Below are 15952 nucleotides of genomic sequence, written 5' to 3' on the forward strand. Positions count from 1 at the left end.
AGTGACAGCAGGGACAGGGAGAGTGACAACAGGAACAGGGAGAGTGACAGCAGGGACAGGGAGAGTGACAGAAGGGACAGGGAGAGTGACAGAAGGACATAGGGAAGCAGGGGAACATTATCTAATGAGATGAGCAGCGGATGTGCAGAAGGGACTTTGGTTGGTGGCTGTGCAGAGGTGTAGTCGGCGGCAACGGAGGAGCCCATGGGCAGCGGTGGTGGCAGCGGTGAGAAGGAGGCCTTTCGGTGTGGCGGTGGTGAGAAGGAGGCCTTCGGTGCGGCAGCTGTGAGATATTTCTGAACGCCGCCATTTGTGGTCAGCGGCGGTGAGCGGCGGGCGGTGAGCAGCGGGTGGCTGTGAGCGGCAGAGAGTCTAGAGCCTCACAGGTCTGACATTCTACACAGCTACCTAGTTGGCGAAGGCGCCGGGCAGGAATGGGAGAAGCATCCTTAGTGCAGTAGGCTGGCCACTTCCCTCACCTCCTGCTGCACACTCTAATTTAAAAAAAAACGACTTCTGGGTTCAGTGGAAAGAAGTGCCGGTATGCAATACTGCTGCATACCGGCCCACTTCGACCACTGGTGGGATGTCCATGTAGAGGAGGGTGTATATATGAGGTGTATATATGAATATTAGGGAGTAAATGTACTCATTCATATGGGGGAAATGCGTGTGTACAAGGTGGTGTATATTGGGGTATGTGTATATACAGGAAGGGTGTGTATGTGTATATGTGCAGTGGTGCAAGTATGGTGGTACAGGCTGGTACAGTGTACCATTAAGAAATTGGCAGCCGGCACACTGTACCGCCCAACCACCTTACAGCCACTATTTTTACTGCACCGCCGAGCACTGTACTGGACGGCGTGGAAGCTCCTACCAGTACCCAGTGGCAAACACAGAATTTCTAGAGTGGAGTTTCCAAATGCAATCCACAATCTCCGACTCTGCGGAACATGGAATACAGTATTAATATTTAACATTATAGATGGTCTATAGCAGTGATCTCCAACCCGCAGCTCGCGAGCTACCGGTAGCTTGCTGTAATATTTTTGGTAGCTCACAGAGCACACGGGGTTGGGCAGTCCCTGGCACTGCTTCTCCCTTCATTTTTTAATATAATGCCGGCCATCAGCCAATCAGGGCTTGTGGACTGGCAGTGGTGGCACCTGATTGGCTGCCGAGTTTTGATTGGCTCACTTACCGGCACTATATTTTAAATGCCCGCCACCGCCGGAGACTCTGTCACCCTCACCGCAGCCGCTCTCCGGACTTCCCAGGAGAGGTGCACGCTGCGTTCTCCTCCCCTTCCATCCCTCATACAGGAGGAGCAGCACCGGCGGCAGCAGAAGAAGCCAACAAGTGTTAGCACTGTGTGGGGCAGTGTATCGGACACTGCGAGGGGTGGGGGAAAGGGGTGTATCTACCCATTGGCCAGGATGGCACTCGCCAGGGGCGCCAGGCAAGAAAGGGGCTCCACCTGGCAGTGCCACCCGTGGCCAAAAGGTAGAAGAGTAGTACTGTCAGATTGTACCTGGTGAGAGTCTGTTACTGCCGGCACGGCGCCGGTGTCCGTCAGCACCGCACTGCACTAGTGATCAGACTAGTGTCCGGCAGCACTGCACTTGTAGTCAGAATCAAAATAAACTACAGCTCCCAGCAGCCCTTGTTGCTGGGAGCTCCCGGGAGCAAGGGCTGCTGGGAGCTGTAGTTTATTTTGAGTCTGATTACAAGTGCAGTGCTGCCGGATACTAGTCTGATCACTAGTGCAGTGCGGTGCTGATGGACACCGGCAGTAACACACTCTCACCCAGAGCTGGCCCTAGCCAGTAGGCATTATAGGCAAATGTCTTGGGCAACTGGAATGCCCAGGGGCATCCATTCCCAAGGCTAGGGCCAGCTCTGTTATCGCAGCCAGCCAGGAGGGGAGAGGAGAGTTAAGGGCCCCATACACTTATACGACATGACGGCCCGTCATTTCGTCTAGGATTTCCCTTCAACCTCCCGGCAGCCTCCTGGGTGGCAGGATAGTAAAAGATACATCGTATGCGGTCCTTTTGCATATGATGTATCTTTTACTATCCCAGCCTTTCCTGCGGGATCCAACATATCACGAGTGCAGCATTCGTGATATGTCAAATCTAAGGTGATCCAATGCTCACGGGAACGAGCATCGGATCGGGTCGGGTGTAAAGCACAACGAAAATGCCAGATTTCACTCAATATATTGTCCCAAATGCCCGAATTGGGGTGAAATTGGGCATTATCGTTCTAGTGTAAGGGGCCCTTTAGGACGGAGGTTGCAGCAGCACACAGAGCCGGATCTCTGCTCACAGAGGTAGGAAGTGACTTTATTTTCACTTTCTGCCTGCCCTGTGTCTGAGCACAGACGGCAGCTGCAGAGGAAGCCAGGCACTGAGCCTGCAGAGCCAGAACCCTGCCCAGCACTGCAGCATCACAGCACAAAGGTAAGATATGGATGGGGCAAAGGGGGACTTATGGTAAGAGGAAGGTGGCTAATAACACTGCTATGGGGGGAGACCTATGAGGAGTGGGGGAAGGGGAGTAATGACACTGCTATGGGGGGAGACCTATGAGGAGTAGGGGAAGAGGGGTAATGACACTGCTATGTGGGAGTGGGAGACCTATGGGGAGTGGGGGAAGGGGGTAATGACACTGCTATGAGAAGTTCAGATTATTTCTAATACATTTTTAAAATGCCAACGTTAATATATGTTGCGGACGCAAGGCGCATCTTATTACCATATACGATAAAAGTGCTCTGTACGTCGCAAACACTACATCCCTTAAGAGAAAACAAGCACTCGCACACATTGTATGAGTTCCAACGCTCATAGATGTATATATTTGATATTAAAAGGATATGCACACAATATAACACATGTACAGTATATATATGGTTACAGATTTACAATTACACAGGAAGCAGTTGTTACAAAAGAATCCATACAGCCACAGCCAGCATACATTACCATTTCCCTCAAGGCACACTCCGCTCCATGTCTCTCTCTCTCCAGCAAACAAACAGCAACTACAACATCAAACAGCAACTGAACTTCTTGGGTGAGAGGAATCACCTATATCCTATGTATTTTGGGGGAGTACATGTCTGGGACTGAGTCTTCTGTTATTGGTCCAGGGGAGGGAGATATCTCATTCATGATTTGTCATTGGTCAGTTCATATGCAAGCAACGTCTAGCCTTGAAGATGACATCATAGGGGTTGGCCACTGGTTTCCTGCCCACATGCTGTCTTTGTTCTCATTTGAATTGTGGCTTCATATTCATACATTCAATCATAACTAATTGTTGCAATGAGCTACAACCTACCAACAGCTATCAAACCAACACACTCATTCCCCTGATTATTTTGACACCAAGCATGACATGTTTATCTTGTTCCGTTCCATTAATACATATATATATGGTTTTATACTCTATTATATAATTTAATAAATTATAATGTCTTGTGCTTGACATGTTTAATTTATGTGTTGTATGAAATATGTGTTGAATATATCTTTGTGGCTTGTCTGTGTGAATGTGTATGCTACCATATATCGCTGTGCACGCTGCGTGTATTCACACGCACAGCCACTCATCAGTGTGGAGTTTGTATGTTTTCTGTATGTAATATTTTTTACTTCGACAGCTATGTGGGGGGAGACCTATGAGGAGTGGGGGAAGGGGGGTAATGACACTGCTATGTGGGAGTGGGAGACCTATGGGGAGTTGGAGAAGGGGGTAATGACACTGCTATGTGGGAGTGGGAGACCTATGGGGAGTGGGGTAAGGGGGTAATTACACTGCTATGTGGGGGGAGACCTATGAGGAGTGGGGGAAGGGGGGTAATGACACTGCTACGGGGGAGACCTATGAGCAGTTGGGGAAGAGGGGTAATGACACTGCTATGGGGGGGAGACCTATGAGGAGTGGGGGAGGAGGGGTAATGACACTACTATGTGGGAGACCTATGGGGAGTGGGGGAAGAGGGGTAATGACACTGCTATGTGGGAGTGGGAGACCTATGGGGAGTGGGAGAAGGGGGTAATGACACTGCTATATGGGAGTGGAAGACCGACCTATGGGGAGTGGGGGAAGAGGGGTAATGACACTGGTATGTGGGAGTGGGATAATTATGGGGAGTGGGGGAAGAGGGGTAATGACACTGCTATGTGGGAGTGGGAGACCTATGGGGAGTGGGGGAAGAGGGGTAATGACACTGCTATGTGGGAGTGGGAGACCTATGGGGAGCGGGGGAAGAGGGGTAATGACACTGCTATGTGGGAGTGGGAGACCTATGCGGAGTGGTGGAAGAGGGGTAATGACACTGCTATGTGGGAGTGGGAGACCTATGGTGAGTGGGGGAAGGGGGTAATGACACTGCTATGAGGGGGAGAACTATGGAAAGTGGAGGCACAGGGGAATATGACACTGTTATTGGGATGAGACATGGGGGTGTAGGAGCAGCTGATAACACTGCTATTAGGGGGTAGGGCATGAGGCAGAGACACATGGGGAGGGGGGGCTCGGGGGGCTAATTGCTCTGCTATGGGGGAAGGGGCATAGGCATGCACACGGTGGGTGGCATGTGTGCACAGGCACACCCTGATGTTGGGCACCCCCCCCCCACATGCCTAGTCAGACACTGCACAAATATATAATATAGAACCAGCCCTGGCCAGCACTTGCTGACTAATTACACATAATACACACTTTGCAGTCACAATGTGCGGGTACCATCTCTTCCCGGCTCCCATTGTGACACTGTCCTCCGTGATTCCTAACCTGTCAGTGTAGCGGACACCGCATACCAGGAGAAGGTTCTGTGTGTGAGCTATACTGGCTGATAAGGGGAGATCTGTCTCAGGGGGATGGGGGAATCTTCTATATTGGGGGGGGGGGCTATTCTGTGCTAAGGGAGATAATGTGTCTGAGAGGAAGGGGGATCCCTGTACTAGGGGGAAATAATATGAGGGAGCAAGGTTCAGGTGTGAGAGATGGAAAGTGGGAGTAAGGTGCAGGGGAGATGGAAGCTGGGACCAACGTACAGGTGTGAGACATGGAAGGTGGGAGTGAGGTGTAGGGGAGATAGAAGGTGGGAGCGAGGTGCAGGGGTGACGGAAGGTGGGAGTGAAGAAGAGGTGTGAGAGATGGAAGGTGGGAGCGAGGTGCAGGGGAGATGGAAGGTGGAAGCAAGGTGCAGGGGAGATGGAAGGTGGGAGCGAGGTGCAGGGAAGACGGAAGATGGGAGTGAAAGCGAGGTTTGAGAAATGGAAGGTGGGAGCGAGGTGCAGGGGAGATGGAAGGTGGGAGCGAGGTGCAGGGGAGATGGAAGGTGGGAGTGAAGAAGAGGTGTGGGAGATGGAAGGAGAGAGTGTGGTACATGGGAGATAGAGGGAGGGAGTGAGAGGTGTGGGTGGGTGAGACTGAGAGATGGAATGAGGGACTGAAACTACAGGGCTAGAGAGAAACAGGGGGCATGAGAGGGAGGTGCAAGGGGGTAAGTAAGGGAAGGAGGAAGTTCAGGCAGGGGTGACACATGAGACATTAAGGCGTTTGGCATCCTGGCGGGTGGGAAAGCTGACACCAGCATCCAGAAACTGCATGGAATGCTGATGCTGGCATCCCAACATAGATAGCGATGCAGAAAGCCAAAATCCGGTTTGAGTTGGTGCCAAAATCTCCACTGGCAAGCCGTGGGAGATTAGGAAGGGTGGGTTAGGGTTAGGCACCACTGAAGAGGCTGGGGGGGTGTTAGGGTCAGGCTGTGGGAAAGGTGGGTTAGGGGGGAGGGATGGTGTAACGTGAATACTGAATACGAGACACTACTGTGCGGTGTAATGTGAATAAGGGACACTACTGTGTGGCATAATTTGAATTGGAAGTACTATTGTGTCCACGCCCTTCCCCCACAAGACCGTGCCCCATTTCTAATACTCGCACCTTATTTCAAATGTGTGTAGGGAGTGGGGTGGGGGCGCCAGACCCTTACTTTGCCAGGGGCGCTCGGACCCCTAGATACACCCCTGCACTGGGGGAGAGCATTATTTGTGTATCTGGCACTGCTGGTGGCATTATTTGTGTATCTGGCACTGCTAGGAGGCATTATTTGAATATCTGCACTGCTGAGGGGCATTATTTGTGTATCTGGCACTACGCAGGGGGGCATTACTTGTAGTTGTGAGGCCACACCCACTTTCACAGGAACACATGCACATTGGGGGGAGGGGGGAGCTCCTTCAGAGGTTTTATTTTCCGAAAGTAGCTCACACCCTAATTAAGGTTGGAGACCACTGATCTATAGTATAGGCTGTATCAGACATATATAAATAATATAAATAAGTGGTCAGTAAATGGTTAAAAATACTATAATAAATAAATATGCAAACAACCAGCACTGCACTTTCTAAGCACACATTTTCCCACCTCATGGTAAGGCTCCTGTCTCTTCTTTGTGGCAGCTACTCTTTGGTCCAGTGCACTGATTGAGGACTCAGAACTACACACACAGGATACTTGGTAGAAGAAGCTGCTACCACCAGGTATGTGCAGTAGCTTTGCTCTGTCCCTTAAACTGCATGATATGGTTGTAGCTCTAGTAATCATGTTATATACCATTGCTATTGTCATAATTTGAGCCACTTGCCAAGAGGAGGGGGGTTTCCAGGCAGCCCCCCCCCCCCCCGCACGCACGCATTTACTCGTGACCGGCACAACATTCCGACAACTATCTACATGGCTACCTGGCTACTTGCCAGTGTGCAGATGGCAGTCTGGCACCAAATCAACACCTGATTGTGGCAGACGGGGAGGTGAGAGGCTGCTGGAGGAACACAGACGGAGGTGAGAGGCTGAAAGGTGGGGGGGTCATAAGGGTCATTACTGTGTGGCATATGTTATAAAGAGCATTACTATGTGACATATTGTGTAAGGGGCACTACTATTTTGTGGCATTTGTAATGGCATTACTTTGTGTGGCATAATGTGTTAAAGGAGCATTTCTACTGTGTGGCATAATGTTTTATAAGGAGCATTACTACTGTGTGTCATAATGTGTTTAAGGGGTTCTTCTGTGTGGCGTAACGTGAATGGGCTTTATTGTGTGATATAACATGAATAAGGGGCACTACTGTGTGGCATAATGTCAATAAGTGGCAATACTGTGTAACTATGTGAATAAGTGCACAGTGTAATGTAACTAAGGGGCACTACTGCAGGGCCGTAACTAGGTGTGTGCCAGTGGTGCCTGGCACACAACACAGATGCACTGTGGGCACAGGACCACCAGCAACACCCACCTGGCCATTCTGCCGCTGCTGCACTGTGTGGTCTGCGTTCCCCCCAGCCATCAGTGCTCAGCTGCATTGCTCGGCTACCTCTTCTCACATAGGTAGCCGGCAGCACTGCAGCTCCCCCTCCAGTCCCTGCCATGTGCTGGGAGAGATGACGTCTCTCCCAGCCCACCCAATGCCCCAGCAATGCAAAGAGTGGAGCGTAGGGCAGGAAGGAGAAGAGGAGAGGTCTGCCGGTTGGTCACAGTTAAGTATAATACGTACTCTCTCTCTCTCTCTCTTGGACTCTGTCTGCCTAATGTGTAAAAATGGGGACTCTGCTGCCGTAATTTGTAAAAAAGTGGGACTCTGCCTGCCGGTATGTCAGCACCTGATTGTTCCAGCAGTTAACCACCACCTTTCCTACAACTCACACCTCATTGCTTCAGTTACCATTGGCCTTCTGTGAATCCTGCACACTCCTAGCTCAGAAGTCTTCACCCAGCATAACCTGCAATTATCTCCTGCTTTGCTGTATATTCGGTTGTCATCAAGTCCTGCTGTCTTCAGTTGTTCCAGCCTAGTCTGCATAACCTAGCCAAAGTCTGTTTTTTATTAACCCCAGCCTTGCAAAGTTATCCTTTACCCTGTTTGTCTGCAACTAGCCCTTGCCTTGTCTCCTGCTACACTCCATGTTAATTACCTTGTGGTCTCCAGCCTATTATGTGAGTCCCTACTGCTAGCGGTTAAATCCGAGATGACCCCTAAGAACCGGTGTGCGTGTTGTGCACTAAGGGAACAGTGGGGGTCTGTTATTGGCAGAAGACCCTCTCCCCGGCTCTAGGGCTCTCACACACAGAGTGCTGGAGTTCCTAACAAATATATTAGAAATATCTTCTTTATATTATTCTATTTATTTTTATACTCAAAACACTGGAGTAAAAAGTCTATAGCAGGTGAGACAGTGCCTCACATTTCTATCTTTTCCATACATCTCTGATCAAAATTCACCAAATTTTCAGCAGTATATACATAACCATGCCTTGTAAATGATTGACCCTTTAAAAAAACGTGCAGGTTCAGCTGGCATCCCGCACGTCGGGTGAACTTGGACTCCAGTACATCCCACCCACTGAATTCATAATTGTCATCCCTGATAAGATAATAGAAAAAGGAGATAATGGAGAGTAGACCACCTCCAGTTGTAGAATCCCAGTCACAGACTTATCACAAAATATAGTGTAACATTGGAGGCACTAGATAAGAGGATATAGGTACAGCTAGAGAACTGAACTGGTTTTGAAAAAGACGATGTGAACAATGTTGTGATACACAGTAAACTTGATAAAACTGCCTAATATAGTATGGAAAGGCAGCAGATTTAGATATTAGCAATAATGAATTAAAACATTATCAGTAGTAACATAATGTGACCACTTGTCACTACAGAAATACTAATAAGTCTAACCCAAATATAGCTAATGACTGACTTATATTTAAAAGTGAATAAAAAAGAACAAAAACACACTAAAGTCACAGGTAATGGCAAAAACCTGGTTTAACAAGTATATGAGAAGTAGTATAATGAGAGTCCAGTCAAACAATAATCGAATGATGGAGTCATGGTAGATGAGTTTGTAAGTCAGATGCTTTACCCCAGATACAGATAGGGCAGCTATCTCAGAGATGTAAGTCACTGCCGCCACCAATCCACCGATAAATGTCCAGGGCCGTTACTGGAAAAGGAAGGGAGGAGGCTGAAAAGAGAAGAGTGTAGGTAGGAGACAAGGCGTAGAAAGAGGATACCAGGGGTAAGAGTAATACACAAGAAGGGCAAGGAACAAAGTAGAGGGAAGGAGAAGAAAAATATGTAAAAGTGCTAGTATAAGAAGGGGTCAACAAACAATGTTAGTACCAGAGGGACGTTTGTCAGTCAGTCACAACCAGAGCTTCGTAGGTGCAGATGGATTTGCCTTACTCCAAGAAACCTACACTTGGGCAGCAAGCAATGCAGAGCACGTCCGGAAAAGCACCAGGCACACCAGCCTCTACATAACCATGAACAGCTGCTGATGGAAGCATCAGCTAGAGGCTACAGACAAGAAACTCTACAAGGAGAGGTGGTCAGTCCCGAGGAGGGTATCCTGCCAGAGTATTGCAGACAAGAGCCAGCAGTAGAGACATGTGTCACCACCCAACAGCAGGAAGCGATCCCAGTTAGAGAGGCAACTCACTCGCCACCTTGACAGATGATGGACCAGCTCAGATACGAACACTGGAGGGCAGGTACATGGAGAACAAGAAACAGGAAGAAGATCCCCGGCTCCTGGAGCTCAGTCACATATGATCTGAATGCGTACAACAAGCTTGCAGTCAGGAGCAGCGGGAGACTATGCAGTCAGGTAGGATGTATGGAGGTGGGGCCTAGACTGCACACCCTTTTGAAGCATAATGAGAGTTTATACCATGCTTAGACTTGTAGTGCCACACGCAGAACAAATGAATGCAGGTGCTCTCTACAAATATTAATAATCAGAATTGTAATCAGGCATGGATTGTGAATTAAAAGTGGCCCTGAAAAAAATTGTAGAAATGGCCTCCGATGGGAATCACAAGAGGTATACCATGTACCATGGAGACAGCACCACCCCTCACATGTCAACAAACATAATGGGCCCCACATGCACATCAGCCCACTGAGAATCTTCCCTCTGAGCCCTATGACCAATCAGCCCCTGACTGAATACATTTTACATTTACATTTTACATTTAACATCAAGTAAAAGTGAGGTTCTTTGCATGACTTAGGCCAAAAGTATGGGCCTACCCACCACGTCCAGGTGACCTCTTCATCAGGTAGATCACTAACATTCTACAGGTTCACCCCCTGGCCAGCCCAACCAAATGCCCCAAGGCACCACACTAGTAAGAGATAGCAAATAAAGTGTTAGAGATTGTTAGATAAGTAAAAGCAGCTAATATTTGTTAAGAGTGTTAAATGGGTGAGAGATAATAATAAATGTGTTAAAGTGTTACAGATGTAGCCACGCTTATCATGGCTACATCTCCTGTATACATGCACATGCAGTATGGCTAGGCGCGCCCGTGCCTACCTATGTTGAATTGCATATTTTGCCGCCCCCTTAAAAAGTGAATGCGTGCATCTTAGAAGCATACGTAATCTTGGCAAACAAGGCATGAATATGCCTATTTGTAGCCACGATGAGCATGGCTACATCTGTACATTGATAAAAACACTGTGATACCTGAAGCAGCCCAGCCAAACCAACCCAGGGGGATGAAATATTCACCCCTCACTCCTGACTCACCCCTACCACCGAATGGTGGTCTCCATGGCACCAGGACTCGAGAAGCTAGGAAAAATGGGTCTCCAAAAACAGCCACTGGGGTTACTTGTCTGTGGACAGGCTGGTGGTGGGTCACAAGCGGCTCTTCCGAAGGCAGAGGCAGTCTACTTAGTGAAAGTCTACGTCAGGCACAGCAGAGCTAGTAGGCAGCCACTGGGAGAGCTGTATATGTGGCCGCACCAACAACCATGCCGATGTTCATGCCATACGGGCAGCAGGCGTGCAGATCGATGCTATAAGTAGCCGGATTCTGGTGAAATATCAATCTCTCACATCTAGATACATAAAGAATCCCCTGCACTAAGGGGTAAGATAGATTAATTCAAATTCCCAATTAAAGATGATTAGAGGATGATTGAGCAGATTTCTGTAGCCATAGCCAGGAGAGCAACTTAACGGCGGCCATTCCTGATACCCGGCCCACCAGAAACCCCCTCTCTATTTGCATTCATACATTTAGAAAGATTTTACTGCTGTTCAATGGAAATGCAGATGACAACCATCAAGGCTGTAGTATAAGTACAGGTACACATGGCCTATAACTAATATTCACAGTTAAATCTAAATAACATAAAAATACTAGTGAATCTCAGCTTTGCCAAAGCTTGTTTTACATCTTGGTTTCTCAGGCTGTAGATGATGGGATTCAACATCGGTGTGATCACTGTATAGAACAGAGACAGCACCCAGTCCTGGTCTACTGCGTATGCAGAAGTTGGTCGTAAATACATGAAGAAAACTGGAAAGTAGAACAAGGCTACACAAGTAAAGTGAGAGATACAGGTGGAAAGAGACTTGCTCCGACTTCCGGATCTGGATCCAGTTCTAAATAATGGCAAAAAATATAGGCATATGATATCAGTATACACGAGAAAGAGCCCACTTCAATAGAGCCAGCAACAACAAATAAGAAAATCTCATTAAGAAATGTATCTTTGCATGACAGCTTTAAGATGGGGTTGATATCGCAGTAGAAATGATTTATATGATTTGACCCACAGAATGGTAAGATAAATGCAAAATATGTGTGTATTAATGAGTTAAAAAATCCTGCTGTGTAAACTGAGCAAACGAGTTGAAAACATCTGGCATTGCTGATAAGTGTGGTATAGTACAAAGGCTTACATATGGCTGCATATCGGTCATAGGCCATCACTGCAAGTAGCATCCCTTCAGAGCTCACCAAGTCAATAAAAAAAAACATTTGTGTAGCACAAGCAGTGATGGATATCGTCTTGTTTACAGAGAGAATGTTGGCCATAATGTTGGGTGTAATAGTTGATGAATAGAACATGTCTACAAAAGATAAATTCATGAGAAAAAAGTACATTGGTGTTTGCAGGCCTGGAGTCACTTTAATTAGCACAATGATCATAAGATTACCCAATAATGTTACCAGGTACACTGATAAGCAGAGGAGAAAGAGAGGAAGCTGAAGGCTTGGGTCAGGGGAAAGACCAGAGAGAACAAATTCTGTCACAAGTGTTGTGTCCTTTGGCTTCATTGTGTGATGTTCAGCAGCGCAATCTGTATAAAACTATATATAATTATATATTGATATTTATTTAACATATAGATAAAACTGTATTCTTTATAAAATTTGATGCAGTGTCAACACTCCAATAAAAATATTCCAGATCCAATATTCACCAACCTTCAGACTGAAGATAAAAGAATAGTAAAATTATATTAACTGTCTCTGTTGGCTGATGAATAGATGTATTCTATGGAGACAGATTTTTGACTATCCTATACATTTGTATTATTGACAAATCACATGCAGACAGCACATCGCTTTTCAGTAGGTGTCCTCATTTATGTAATCACTTTCTGGGGTATATTTACTAATGTTCGATTTTGGGTTTTGGGTGATTTTGCATTTGATTTGCATTTGATTTTGCATTTGGAGATTTACTAAAGGCAAAATCAAATGTAAAATCAAATATAAAACCAAATCCCACTCACATCCAACTCAAAATCAAATATCATCAAAACATCTGTACTTTCACATAGACGATTTCAAATTATTTACTAACATTCAAACTGAAAATCGAACACATATTCAAATTACAAATCCCCAAAATAACAGACTAATAGCAGAAAGGTAATTTTAACTTCTAGAAAAATTCTATTCCCTAAACCTTCATTATTATGCCTATAAAAGTAGAAATGATGGATGTTATACCGATATTTTTGCAATCAAGCGACAGCTCCAAAGTCTAATTGCAATTCCACTTGCAATGTTTCTCAACAGTAGTGGGCGATTATGGGGGAATGGAGGTAAAAACACAGGGGTGTCACTGTCATTTTTGGGACGTGTTGCTGGGTGCACCTGTGAATCCATACTCAAGCAGCGAGTCTCTGGCATCTGTTCAGGATCCCCTACTGTGTGGCCATTCACTTAATTGAGCTGTCGATTATGGAAGAATGTCCGTGTGTGCTGGGAATGTGTACACAGTTGCTCTGCCTCTGCGATTGCTGCGCTGGGTGTCGCTGTACTTTTCAGGGCTGCCTCAATGTGTACAGTCACAGTTGCAGCCGCTGCCATGGTGTCTGTCCATGAATTAGGCCAGATATTAATAATACTGTAAAGGTTATATGTGAGAGGTCCAAATTACATGATTTTAGATGTTTTCATACATTTTAAAAGAAATTAATAAACACTTGGGGATCTGCGCATATCTATAATAAAAAGGGTCCCAAACATGTGTTTAACCCTAAAAAAGTGTTTAAGTACATAAATGGTAAGAGGCTAAAAACAGGGAATATAGGACCATTAAAAAGCGAACTGGGATTCCTGCTAAATGACGACAATGAAAAAGCTGAAATATTGAACACATTTTTCTCATCAGTGTTTACTAGAGATGACCAGATTGTGGGATTAGTGAGTAACAATAACAATAGTATTGATAATGGCCCATTGCTTAATACTTATCTGTCTGAGGAAGTAGTCCATGAATGAGTACAAAAAATTAAGACTAATAAATCTCCTGGTCCATATGGCCTACATACTAGGGTTCTGATGGAGCTAAATGCTGAAATAGCAAGGCCGTTGTATCTGATTTTCAATGAGTCACTTAGATCAGGCATGGTACCAAAGGACTGGCGTTTAGCAGCTGTAGTCCCAATATTTAAAAAGGGTATTAAACGTCATCCTGGTAACTATAGACTGGTTAGTCTGACATCAATAGTGGGGAAACTACTGGAAAGTATACTAAGGGACAGCATACAGGAATACTTGGAGAACTCCCATGCTATTAATAAGAACCAGCATGGTTTTGTAAGAAATAGATCATGCCAAACTAATTTGATTAGCTTCTATGAGATAGTAAGCGACAGTCTCGACCATGGTAACGCAATACTGTAGATGTGGTTCATCTGAATTTTGCAAAAGCTTTCGACACAGTACCTCACAGGAGGCTGATTTTAAAATTAAGTGAGCTTGGTATAGTAGACACTATTTGTACATGGGTAATTGGCTTGATAACAGGGAACAGTGTGTGGTGATTAATGGGATGTTTTCCACCTGGGCTAAAGTAATTAGTGGAATACCGCAGGGTTCTGTGCTGGGGCCACTATTATTTAATATATTTAATAATGATTTAGGAGAAGTACTAGAAAGCACAATGTCAATTTTTGCAGGCGATACTAAGTTATGTAGGGTAATCAAGCCAGATGTGGATGTGGAGACTCTTCAGAGCGATTTATTTAAACAGGAAGTTTGGGCAATAAAATGGTGTATGAGGTTTAATATGGAAAAATGTAAAGTTATGCACTTTGGGACTAAGAATAAACATGTAACCTACCAATTAAATGGGGAAAAAATAGGGAAAACTGCATTAGAAAAGGTTTTGTGGGTGTTCATCGATAGATTTAGCGGCAACACACGTCAAAGTGCAGCAACAAAGGCAAATAAGGTGTTAGCATGCATTAAAAGGGGAATTGAGACAAGGGATGAGAGCGTAATCCTGCCACTGTACAAATCATTGGTACGGCCGATTCTTGAGTATTGTGTACAGTTCTGGGCACCACACTATAAAAGAGAAATATTAGAACACCCGCTAAGGCTTGAGGAGAGGAAATTTTGTACTCAGTGCAGGAAGGGATTCTTCACTGTAAGGGCAATACGAATATGGAATACTCTGCGAGAGAAGGTTGTAATGGCGGACTCAGTCAATGCATTTAAAAATGGGTTCGACAAATTTCTAACGGAGAAAGATATACGAGGATATTGCCTTTTAACCTAATTAGAATAGGGAATGCAATATAATTCAGGTTGAACTCGATGGACTACTAGTCTTTTTTTAACCTCACCGACTATGTTACTATGTAATGTGACTGTATGGTTTATGGGCCTCATTCAGAGATGGATGCAGTGCAGCTCCTGTGTCTTTGGATTCTACGCTCACAAACAGTGACAGGACGCAGCTTAGATTGCACTGCTTGTGACGATGCAGGACCCATTCTGCCCATGCACAGAACAGGTCCTGTGCATGCGCAGGTGCCCCACCATCAGAGATGTATGCAAATCATAATTACTGGAACCACAGCAGCGTTTTGCATGTGATATATATATATTTTATATATATATATATATATATATATATATTTGTTTTTCGATTTTGTATTTGATTTTGCATTCGATTTTATAGGTGATATTGAAACGGATTTCCTAAACAGAACACAAAATCACTTTTCAAAATTAAATAGCATTGAATTCGATTTTGATTTTGAATGCAAAATCGAATATTAGTAAATGTGGGATTTGATGAATGAAAAAGATTTGATTTGATTTCAGTCGATTTAAATCGAACATAAAATTTAATCCAAAATCGAACATTATTATATATACCCCAATGTGTGAATTTCTGATGATACAAACTTCAAGTTCCCCCTCTGCAACATTGCTTTTAATGATCTTCGGACAGTGTATTTAAAAAAAATATTGCTTTTATAATCTATAGATCTATATAGGAACAATGGCAATGCTTTCTGATTTGTGGATTGATTAGAGTATAAAAGAATTCCATGTGATAGGGGAATTCAGGAATGCAGAGAACTTTGTGAATTTCCATGTAAAGAAGCTATTTTGATAACCTTGAGAAAGATCCCAGATCATGTAGACTGAAATGTATTGGAGAGTATGCATTTTCTGTGCACTCCGATCCATGGATAGAGCTGACGCTAAGAGCTCATCAGATTGGCTACATGCCCTTGTGAAAGCTTTATTCAAGTAGGAACAATGGGGGTCATTCCGACCCAATCGCTTGCTGCAGTTTATCGCAGCGA

At 45.3% G+C, this 15952-nt stretch overlaps 1 pseudogene; it reads right to left on the bottom strand.

Moving 5' to 3' along the window:
• Positions 1–11205: 11205 nt before the first annotated feature.
• LOC134934552 (olfactory receptor 5AR1-like) lies at positions 11206–12167 on the bottom strand (annotated as a pseudogene).
• Between the last annotated feature and the right edge of the window lie 3785 nt (positions 12168–15952).

This window comes from Pseudophryne corroboree, chromosome 6 (genome assembly GCF_028390025.1).
Source record: "Pseudophryne corroboree isolate aPseCor3 chromosome 6, aPseCor3.hap2, whole genome shotgun sequence".
NCBI classification, from domain to species: Eukaryota; Metazoa; Chordata; class Amphibia; order Anura; family Myobatrachidae; genus Pseudophryne; species Pseudophryne corroboree.